This window comes from Labeo rohita, chromosome 4 (assembly GCF_022985175.1).
Source record: "Labeo rohita strain BAU-BD-2019 chromosome 4, IGBB_LRoh.1.0, whole genome shotgun sequence".
In the NCBI taxonomy this organism is placed as follows: Eukaryota; Metazoa; Chordata; class Actinopteri; order Cypriniformes; family Cyprinidae; genus Labeo; species Labeo rohita.
The window spans coordinates 8,203,349-8,215,882 of NC_066872.1; the positions used below are offsets into that span (position 1 = coordinate 8,203,349).

General features: G+C 34.9%; 2 protein-coding genes across 7 annotated transcripts in view; both read left to right on the forward strand.

The window, feature by feature from the left end:
• LOC127164128 (protein NLRC3) overlaps positions 1–12,534 on the forward strand; it is a 551,968-nt gene that overhangs the window by 343,285 nt on the left and 196,149 nt on the right. The window lies entirely within an intron of this gene.
• Positions 1–12,534, forward strand: part of LOC127164127 (NACHT, LRR and PYD domains-containing protein 3) — a 169,752-nt gene that overhangs the window by 10,599 nt on the left and 146,619 nt on the right. The window lies entirely within an intron of this gene.

Here is a 12,534-nt window from a genome sequence, read left to right on the forward strand (position 1 = left end):
GTTTTGATTTTTTTAAAGTAATAAAAATCATTAAGTTCATTTAGAGAACAGACAATACAATTAAAACTGAACGCGGCTGTTCAATGCAGTGAACCGAACGACAGTCACATCATAGATCAGATTCATTTATCACGTGAAGAGAGTGAGTGGAGCTGAAAAATTTTAAAAATTATTTCTGACTTCTGCCATTTGTCTAAGGTGATAGTGGAAGTTTCATATTTATTGGTTCCACAGTGTTTGCTGATTTTTATGATTTTTATCATACCTCACAGACATGATAAATATATCTATAGAAAGCTTTAAATTATTACTTTAACAAAATAAAACAAATTGAAAACAAAAAAAGCATTATGCAATCTTTCATTATGCAATTCATCAGTGCGGAATTTTTTTTCTTCTCTATAATTGGTGGATGTATAAAACACAAACATAAGGAGAATCCTAAAACAGACCCACCCTATGCGCATAAAAAAGTCGGGCCCGTTGGGCTGGCTGAAATGCAGGGCTCTAAAAATGTGCACGAAGCTTTTATGAGCTACTTAAAACTGAAAGAAAATTGAAGAAAAGAGGGAAAACTCAAACAAACTAAAAAACAAACAATTGCTAGACGCTGAATTGCTGTTAATTTGAAAGTGAAAGTAAAACTCGAACTATATTTAGAGAGCATATTGCTGTATTGTTTTTCCCTGGATTTTTTTTAGTTCCTCTTAAAAAGGTCTTAAAGTCTTAAATTTACCCTCATAAAACCTGCAGAAACCCTGACAAGGATAAATGAGGTAACTGAATGAACAACAGATGAACTTAATGAGGGATGAACAGGCACACACTAGGAAACTGATGTTGTGTTCGAAATTTCATACCATCATAATACTCTTAATATTTCTGCTGTATCCAGTATGTACTGTATATTGTGTGTAGTATGAAAACTTTCTGTATGCATGAAATACCCAGATGACATACTATACAGATCTGGCCACTGAGAATGCATGCGTGGAGTAAAGGGACAATGCGTGAGCACGGAATATTACGCAGGTTTTCAGGGGAATTGAATTGAAGCGGCATTTCAGTCATTTCAGTCATTTCCATTTCAGTCATTTCCACAGGAAAGACTTAATCAGTAGGGGGCAGTCATGCAACGTACTGAATTGAAGCGGCAGAGAACATTATTCACGGCGAGCTGTAGTTTATAGTATTATCGCCTGGGTCTCATGACAGTTTGATCACGGAAAAATAATTTCAAAAGTAGGCTATTACTCTACAGCCGTATTTTTATCATGTTTTGATACGTTGTGGGTCATCTAAAATCACAATCTAAAACGTAGCTAAATGTGGTAAGAACTACGACCAGAAAACCAACATACATTATTTTTGCCACACTCCCCTTGTCTTATGTGGTGTGGTAAGTACAGGATTTTGTTAATGCTTAAAGGCTATCCTTTGACACGAGTGACATAAATTTGAATCTGAGAAACACAAAATTTATTTTTGCTACATGATGATACTTAAAATCATTTACAAAAATAAATAAAGAATGGTCTGTGTTTTTTTTGTAAGTGCACAGTTTGCATTTTCAAACATTGATTTTTAAAGCTGGAAACCTGTTAAATATGTTCATTTAGTTCAGATAATTTAGCACGAACAGATAAAATATAAAAATAAAGCAATTGTAGACCTGTATGGATGATTTTATTTACTACATTTTAAGGATAATTCAAGCATTATTTTACTGTTATGTAATAAAATGGTATAAAACGGAGAATAAAACTGGAAATTAAACCGCATCTGTTTCTAAACAGAGAAAACGGAATAAAACTATAGAAATCAAAATTGAAATATGGGCCTATGCACAAAATATATTTTACTTAAAGCCGCATTTAGCCGCTAAACTTCCTATCTACCACGTTATAAGGAAAGGCGATCGCAAAGATTCATAAAAAACCCTTATACTCACTTCTGCTGTAAGTGAAGCTGGATCATGAATGATTCGCGTGAACATAGACGGATATATGTAGATCGGGAGGCGCATTCCCTTCACAAATAAACGTAATCCACTGCATCTTCAGCGGCTCAGATGTCGGGATTAAATGACGACCACTATGTTCATTATTACATCCAGCAACACAACACCTCAATCACTCAATCAGAGATATTCTTGTCTAACTTACATCCCTGCTCCGGCATCAAAACAAAGAGGTCGGACTGTTACAGCTGATCTGAGGTGAGACGCTCATGTCAATCAACTATTGTGGGAGTGGCCTCTGTGGGTGTGACGCCACAACAACAGGCATCTGAGAACAGCTTGATTTGAAAAAGGGGACATTATTTTTACAAATTAATTAAAAACCACTGCACAGATTTTTATCATTATAGTGTAGATTTGTACATACACTGACAACACACATTAATGTTCAAACAGCATGAAAAAGTGAACTTAGCATCCGATGACCCCTTTAAATCATTTACTGATTAGAGAGAAAAGAAAAAAAAACGAAAGACAAAAATGTGCCGATGTGCTCCGAAGTTCACAGAAAGAAAACATAGACTGCAGAAATTAAGCAGCATTCTGCTTGTTTTCTTTATGTTGCAAAAGCTTTACAGTTTTGAATTATGCTTTGGTTCTGTCTATATGGCGATAAATTACGGAGTAACAGTTTCCTCAGAAGAGGAAACAGATGCAGTGTTTGCATCGGCGCCTCAAGCGCGCAACATTTTGCTAATTTGACAGCACAACCTAATAAAATACAATTAAGGAAACGTAGGCTATAGAAAGTTACACTGCTCAATTTAAATGGTCAGTAGTACAAACTGTTCAGCGTGAACACCACCACACTGTGATACTTATATTTTAGAAGGGAACTAGCCTACAAATATTTTTAAAATGTTTATCATTTTTTTAAACATTTGCTTTTTTCACCTGTATTTTAGCCTACATTATTTCTGAATGTATTAATAAAATGCGATGTAAACCTTACGTGACTTATCTTTTTTCTCTCAAAACAAAGTATTTTTTAAAAATAGCATAATTTTAACCACATACTAAGCATTTTAAATATCTTTAAAAACAAACAAACAACAAAAAAAATACTTTAATTTCACTTAAAGTTTTTCCGTTCGTTTAATACATTTGGCCAAAATCTTGTTATTAAAAAAAAATGCTGTATTTGCCATATACACAAGATACCAGACTGACTCTTCATTTTATTTATTTATATTTGTGTTTTTAGTAAAGTACTTGATGATGATTATTATTATTATTATGATTATTTAAACTGTCATGCCACTGAGGTTAAAATATAATGCTATGGGGCATTATAATGCTATTTAAGGCATCAAGAAGTGCCCCGTATGAAAGCTATAACACAGATTGTCCCGTATTCGCAGACATACGCCATATGACCACCAGACCATATGAATAACAAATTCTCAATTAATAATTAATCATTCTATTTGCGCAAATTATTGTTTTAATTGTGAACATAGCCGTTTGAGGAAGGCTTTAAGACCAAGTGGAATCCTCTGCCGGCTGCTCCCGCTTCACAGCGAGTGGGACTCGCGCTAACCGCAATTACCTTCACCGTCAGCATTTTGATTTTGGCAAATCAGTTTGGGCAAATGCAACTTATTGATCATGAGCCAAAAAAAAAAAAGTCAGGAAAGGCATTCGTTCTACCTGAGAAAAGACATAATTCTAAAATGTATACATGTATATAAAATATATATATAAAATGTGTATATATATATATATATATATATATATATATATATGTATGTATGTATGTATGTATATATATACTGTATGTGTGTGTGTGTATATATATATATATATATATATATATTTTTTTTTTTTTTTTTTTTTTTGTCCAAGACAGATCTATTTTTCAACCCATGTACATGCACTTGAATTGTTTTTTTTTTTTCTGTATACACTTTTTCAATTTTTTTTTATATTACTGTTGTGAAATGCGTGATTGTGAGATTTATTTATTTATTTTTATTGAGTATAAATATGCATATCGCTTGTCTGCTGGATATTTCAGCCTACTTTTAAAAGCATCTCTACTTGCATCCAATTCTAACCACCTCTGGAGCCAAGCCTGCTCTTCTCACCTTTATTCATAGGGTGGGGGAGGTGGAAGGTGGTTTGGCCAGTTTTGGCAATGCCCACAAACAACCCCCTCTATGGCATGCCATTTAAGCTTAAAATATTCTAAGTGTTACTTGTCGTAATTGCATTTTTACTAGTTACAATTCAGTTAGAGAGCTCTATAATTACATTTTTACTAGTAACAATGGCAATTAGAGAGCTCTCTAATTCAATTCTTACTAGCAACAATTATAATTAGAGCGCTCTCTAATTTAGTTAGAGAGCTCTGCAGTTGGATTTTTACTAGTAAGATCTGAAGATCCGGGGGCAGCCGTGGCCTAATGGTGAGGGAGCTGGGCTTGTAACCAAAAGGTTGTGAGTTCAAGTCCCAGGTCCGGCAGGGACTGAAGGTGGGGGGAGTGAATAACCAGCACTCTCTCCACCCTCAAGCTAGCAACTGAGAAGAATTGAATTGTATTCTTACTAGTAATAATTCAATTAGAGAGCTCTACAATTCAGTTCCTACTAGTAACAATGCATGTTAGAGAGCTCTCTAATTCAGTTCTAGTAAAATGCAATTACAGAGCTCTCTAATTCAATTCTTACTAGTAAGAAATCCAGTTACAGAGCTCTACAATTATATTCTTACTAGTAAAAATGCATATTCATTAGATGCTAAACAGATTCTCGGTTACACCCCTTTCTAAATCCCGCCTGCGGTGATGCACTTCAAAATAAAAGCCCCTTAATTAATAGCATTTTCTTAGTGTTAGAATAACCATAAAACTGATATGACAGCTTGGATATGTTTTGTTTTTGAAAAATAATATTTAATCACTAGATTCATTTACATATTTATAGTCTTGAAATACTTAAAAGCAAAGAAAACACACAAATGTCCGCTCTAAAAAAGCTAATGTCGGTCAAAATGTCTGGTAATTATTAACTAGTTTACCAGACAAAATTTCATATAATTTAGGTGTTTATTATGCACTGTAACATGCATGCAGAATTTTGAGCTACATATATAGGCTAATTAATAGGCTAGTTGACACTCTTGATAAAATGTGTTTAAAATTTCTTTCTTTTTTAAATTTCTTTATTTTTTTGGTCAAACATTGGGAAAGAAATAAATTTGCTATATTATGTTTAATCGATAAGCTTAGTTAGGAGATATATTTTGCTGAGTATGCGATTGTCCTGGAATCATGGCTGGTTTTATCCTGTCTAAAATCGTCAGTAGGTGTCAGCCCAACCCTGTCGTAAATGAAAGATTCATTTAAAACACAGATTCATGCAAGTACGAAATATGTTGCTCTGAGACGCGCAGCAGTTCTGTTCCAGCATTGTTCTATTTGTGTTTGTGAAACACAGCAAAAACGGGCAATATTGTGTCCAAAATGTAACTCACCTATGTTATATTAATTTCTTGATTGTTGAACTGTTAAAAAAAATAAATAAATAAATAGCCTACCACATTCACGATCAAGCTCATGAGCTGATATTTGGAAAACGGCACTATTGTTTGCGTGATAATGCTAAATGGGAGCGCACAAGCTGCCAATACTTCAGAGACAGACCAGCTTTTTATTTAAAAAAATGCAAGAATAGCATACAAGCAACACATCACATTGAAGAGCAATAAAATTGACGTTCAGGGTGTTATTATGATAACAATATTATATTGCGCAATAATAAAAACAAAAAACAACAATAAAAACATTAAAAGTTTAATGAATTAAAACAATGTATATTCTGAGTATTTCTCCAGCAGTAACGTGCAGTCGCGGTCAGATATATCTATTGCTATTCAATTACTGCACTCAGATCTGGAGGGAATGTCACGTTTAAGATGGTAACCAGTTATCTTAGAATAACTCTGGAATGACAGCAATTTGATCTAATACGTATCGAAAAGTAGCATAAAGTAATTGCACGGAAACAATGCTAACATTATTTCTGTTTAATTTGCACAGTCTAGTCGTGGTTAATGTTTTACGAGATAAGATTGTCCGATTTTGTTTCTCTTTAATGTGTTGTGTTGTTTGTATGCTATTCTTGCATTTTTTTTTTTTTAAATAAAAAGCTGGTCTGTCTCTGAAGTATTGTGCATACGCAGCTTATGCGTCATACCCGATTAATGATCGGATACTGTGTTTAATATGTTTTGATGAAACATCTATGATGAATTGTTCATTAATAAATCACATCCATCTCGTGCTATGGGCATTACCATTCATACAGGCTACAGCGGAAGTTACTTTACACAACTATTCGACACTTCCTGGTTCCGAAAGCGGACTGTGAAAAAAGGCCTATTATGATATTAGTCCTAGCCTAAAATCTTTTCTGTACGTGAATTCACCTTTAAAAATAATACAGTAGGATATATAGATTACCTAGGTTATATTTCAACTGTGTAAAGCATAATCAATAATCATTTTATAATGATTTTAATCAGTATAGGTCAATTTAATGTCCTGGGGTCGGCTAAGGCGCCGGCGGGAGCACTCACATATTTTCCAGATGACGGCAAAAAACTTAAACTGCTCCCTCAATTTTGATTGGACACATAAAAGTAATACATCACCTGAATCTGTAGAAAGTTTACTTTTATTTGTGTATGCTCAACATGTTAACAAATGTTCATGTTTTTTTAAAAAAAAAAAAAAAAAAGAAAATATACAGGGTGTCCTTTCAGATTGCAATTACACACCTCTACAAATGCATTCTTACTAGTAAGAAATACAGTTAGAGAGCTCTCTAACACAATTTTTACTAGTAACAATTGAATTAGTGAGCTCTGTAATTGAATTAGAGAGCTCTGTAATTGAATTAGAGAGCTCTGCAATTGAATTCTTACTAGTAGAAATTTGGTTAGAGAGCTCTCTAATTCAAATTTTACTAGTAAGAATTAAAGTTAGAGAGCTCTTTAATGCAATTTGTACTAGTAACAATTGAATTAGAGAGCTCTGCAGTTGCATTCTTACTAGTGACAGTTGAAATAGAGAGCTCTGCAATTGAATTCTTACTAGTAATAATTACAATTAGAGAGCTCTTTAACCCTCAAAGACCGAGACAGCCGCCCGTGGCTAAAAATATCTATTGTTATTAAATATCTAATACCTTTTGAACTGCTCATCCAATCTGAATGATTTAAAAAGAACCACAAAGCTTTTTTCCTGTATGACGTTTGTCTCATTTGGATATTCAGAGGCTCCGTAGTGAATGTGATTACGTCATCACATTTTGCATTTTGCATTGATTTGTCAGAGGAAACCAATGCATTTCGTTCCCCTCAGCCAAGCAGGAACGATTGTTGACGCTTAGTCCCACCCCCGTGCCCAGATTCAATTCAAATCTTTATTGTCATTGTAACACGTAACCCCCCCCCCCCCACACACACACACACATACACACACAGTATACATTCATTATTGTCATTATTGCCCCAATCTCTTATTGCACATAGAGTTATGTTTTGGCAGCATTAAGTGTGGTAACAGCTGTCAGATAAAAACTGTTCTTAAATCTATTAGTCCTTGTTTTAATAACTCTGTACCGTCTACCTGACGGCAGTAGTTCCAAGAATGAATGGGTATGAAGTGTCTTTTATAATGTTCTGGGCTTTTTTAAGGCAAATGGAACTGTGTAATTCTTCCAGAGAGGGAAGAGGGCATCCAATGATTTTCTGAGCAGTTTTAATAACCCTCTGAAGTATTTTCCTCTGTGCTACTGTACAGCCACTGTACCATACACATATACAGTACGTGAGGATGCTCTCAATAGAGCACCGATAAAAGGAGATCAGCAGTCTCTGGGTGATGTTGTTCTTCCTGAGCACACTCGGGAAGTGCAGTCTCTGCTGAGACTTTTTCAGCATCTCAAAGGTATTTACACCCCAGGTGAGATCCTCCTCAATGTTGACTCCCAAAAAGTGGAAGTCCGGCACTCTCTCCACCCGATCCCCACTAATGTACAATTGTGAGATATCTGTTTTCTTCCTCCTGAAGTCAATAATGACCTCCTTGGTCTTTGAGGTGTTGAGTAACAGGTTGTTCCGTCCACACCATGCAGTCAGCCGCTCCACCTCATCCCGGTAAGCGGGATGATGAGGCCCACCACTGTGGTGTCGTCGGCAAATGTAATGATGGTATTGTGGTGGGCGGGGGTACAGTCAGAGGTATACAGGGTGTAGAGCAGAGGGCTCAGCACACAGCCCTGTGGGGAGCCAGTGATGAGACTAAGGACTATAGATGTATATGGGCCTACTCTCACCCTCTGGCTGCGACCAGACAGGAAGCTCTTAATCCACGTACAGGTGGAGTATGGAATTCCCAGGTCTACCAGTTTGTCCACCAGCTTATGAAGGAGAATGATATTAAACGCAGAGCTGTGGGATTTCTTAGGCAGGGGAACTATGATGGAGGACTTTAGGCAGGGTGGAACCGTGGACTGATACTGAGATTGGTTCAAACTGTCATCTATTCAACCAATAAACATAGTTTTTGGACTTTTGAACCACCAATTAGCATGTTTCTTTGGAAATTTGAACAAACTCAAAGTGAAAGTAAAGTACGTAGTGCCTGCTTGAAAACAAACACAAAATAGCACATTTGCATTACAGCACTCTCTGAAAAAGCATAGAAAAACACACGACAGAGCACTTTGACACACAACAAAACAAAAGCAAGGATGAACGGCAGTACATGTCCCATAATGCGCTGGTATTTGTTTTCATGTGGCTATGCGCTGTCCTGGTAAAATGCGAATACAGAAAGTGGATCGATCCATCTGACTGTTATATTATGGTAATTCTTCTCATATAGTTTACAAAGATCATTTGCACAATTTTTTTGTCTGTTGCACTCTGTATATTTTCTCTCATTTTGTGTGTAGTTTGTGAATCATTTGCACTGTTTGTATATTTGTTACAGAAGATCATTTGTGCAATTGTTTTCACTACTTGCTGCACTGTTTGCGTTTGTTGTTTATACTCTGAAAATATATTTCTCTGAAAAACAAAAACTCACTTTTTATTTATTTATTTACTTATTTATTACTGTTTTTTATTACATAATACTGTTTCCATTCCATTTATTTTACTTCCCAAACATTTTTGAACACATCTATTTTGTCAATAAACTAAATAGACTTCTTTTTCACTGAAAAGCGCCTATACCAATATTGTAATAAATGGCTATAACTTGCTTGAGGAATGTTATATGTAGATGAAATTTTATGTTGAAGTGTGAAACACCCAAGTACATCTTTCTAAAGAAAAAATCCAAATTTCATGAGTTTCTGTTTGAGTGCACAGTGAAAAACCTCCAATTGTTGCTTGGTTTTCTTAAAATTTTGGAAATTCATTCATTCTTAGAGAAGTCAAAATGAAAATTGTGCCTTTAAATTAGCTAGACTGAAATTTCAAGTTCTCGTCTTTACAATGATATATAGCACTTGATGCTGACTACTAGAATAGGTCTGAAAAAAACAAAGAAAAGTACAGGCGTGTCAGGTGCCCCGAAAATGTCCTAGGTCTTTAAGGGTTAATGCAATTATTACTAGTAAAAACTGAATTAGAGAGCTTTTTAATTCAGTTAGAGAGCTCTCTAATTCAGTTTTTATTAGTAAGAATTCTAATTAGAGTGCTCTCTAATTCAATTGTTACTAGTAAGAACTGATTTAGAGAGCTCTTTAATTTAATTACAGAGCTCTGCAATTAAACATATCTTTAATGTGTGTTTTTACTAGAAAAAACTGAACTATAGATCTCTGTAATTGCTAGTAAGAATTAAATTAGAGAGCTCTCTGTTTGGAATTGTTACTAGTAAAAATGTAATTGAAGAGCTCTCTAATTGGAATTATTACTAGTAAAAATTGATTTAGAGAGCTCTTTAATTAGATGTTACTAGTAAAAATTGATTTAGAGAGCTCTCTAACTGGAATTGTTACTAGTAAGAATTCAATTGTACAGCTCTCTAATTGTAATTCTTACTAGTAAAAATTCATTTGTAGAGCTCTCTAATTGGAATTGTTACTAGTTGCCCTGTTGCTCTGGAAATTTTAATCAGGGGTTAGACATGATAGTAGTACATAATGCTACACATTTATTCTCACAATATTATGACTTTATTACTCCGCCTTTGTTCTCAACAATATGACTACTACTTCATTTTGATTTTATTCTCTAAATATTATTGTAATCGTATTTGTTTGTTTGTTCATTCATTCATTCATTCATTTACTTAACGTGACACTATAGCACCATCATTGATCTTGCCTGGGTGTTTAACTGCAGAATGTTAATCTTGTAGGCAGTATTTGCCACCATAGCCAATAAGGCATGATGTTTTGTAATATTTTGGCCAAGCAAAGGTAAAACTCTCAATGGTTTGAAGAAATTTAAGGTTATAGTGTTTGCTGAAATGTTAGAAAATACGCTACTATAGATTATAAATAGCTACTATGAGGCAGATTTTAATGACAAAGAACATTTATATATTTCAGTAATTTTAATAAGAAAACTACAGCTAGCTGATTTAATAATTTCATAATAATAATATAATGCTTATTGTCTAGTGAATTTAAATGTTACATCTTAAAGCGCTTTACTTAACCAAATAAAACATCAAAATACACCATTAAAGATTCAATCAAAGATTATAAAATAAGCAAAAAGAGGAGAAATACATTCAAAACACTTGAAAATGAAATAATATGGAAATAATAAAATAAATTTCAGCCAAAAGAAAGGTAAAAAAAAAAAACTCAGAGCAACATCTCAACCATGACTGTCTAAATTCTAAAAACAAATATTATAGCCACGGTTTTAAATAATCGTTTATTTATTTGGTATGAAGTGTTGACGTTTATAAATAAGAGTTGTGGGATGCCTGAATGAGTGGCATTCTTCTAAAATAGGGGTTTAATTCTGACATGATAAATTAGTCTTGGACGAGCGCGCCGGCGCATTTACTTGGGTTATTTTTTTTTATACTAGCATACGAATATATATATATATATATATATATATATATATATATATGTAACGGTGTGAGTGAGACGAGAGGCAAGCGGATTTGCAAGCTTTTATTGATGGGACGAGGCAAAGACATGGTTGAGAAACAGGCAGGGTCAACACAACAACAAACAGGTATATTAGGGCGATGCACAATAGAAGTCCGTGAAACTGGTGAGGGTCGATCTGTGGTGAACGTAATCCGTGAAGGGGAGAGACGAGAGAATAATCCAAGAAACGAGCTAGGGTCTAGTAGGCAGGCGGAGAGACAATCGAGACAAAGGCCAGGCGAGGACACTAGGGAACAAGGGAACTAAGAACTAGGAACAATGGTAATCACAAGAACAATACTAATCACAACACTCCGTGATCTGTATGGGGAAGGACCGGGGCTTTTATAGCGCCGCTGATTGGTCACAGGCGCTGAATGATGGGGAATGTAGTCCGGGGTGTAGTGCAACAGTCTGAGCGTAGTGACATGGTGAGAGCGACATCTGGTGGTGAGCGGACCGCAGGTCACAGACCAGATTCGTAACAATATATTATTAGTAGTATTTTTTTTTTTTTTTGTCATAATAGTACATAGAACATTGTTCAACTAGGTTAGGCTACTTTTGTATATTAACATGGAACTGAATTAAACTGTCAAATTGAAAACAAAATACACTTTATGAAAATATGCATGAATTTTCTTTTGCATCACTCGGTTTGTTGTCTTTAATTTACTTTTAGTAAGACTAATTAAATCAGCATGCTGACTTGACTAGCTATAGCCTATAGTAACTAACATATCGACAATGCATGTGGAAAGCACAATAAAGTGTGCGTTTACAAATAATAAAAAACAGCACGTTTATACGTTTTAATAATGTTTGTTTAAATAATACGTTTATATAAATTAGCAGATTATGTAATGAAAGAGTTTTTGTTTTTGCCTATTTCGTTAAGTAATGATTTAAAGCTTTCTATAGATATATTTATTATGTCTGTGACGGGCCCCCTCCTTGCTCAGGCCCAGGGGGTTCAGCCCCGCCTAGCCCAATGGTTAACACGGCCCTGGCCGCGGTGTTTAACTACAGAATGTTGTTCCCTGTGCAACCTGGTGGATATTGTGTGAAGCACAACAATGTTTTTTAAAGAAAATCTGAAATAGCGCCTGCAGGAAGCTCCATGATCACGCATGGTGAATTGCAGGCTGCCGCGTGAAAAAAGACGCGTTCTCAAAGGCCAGATCTGTATATGCCAGAATCTGCGAAGACATGTGTTGTCATGTGACAACACTGTAGCATATGACTCTAAAATGTTGTTTGTTGTTTATTGTTTACTGTTTCACACACTATTCTTAAAAAGTAGTAGGCAGTATGAACTGTGTACTGGACAGTAAACAATGAGTTAGTGTGTCATTCTGAACACAGCATGTGTCAACATA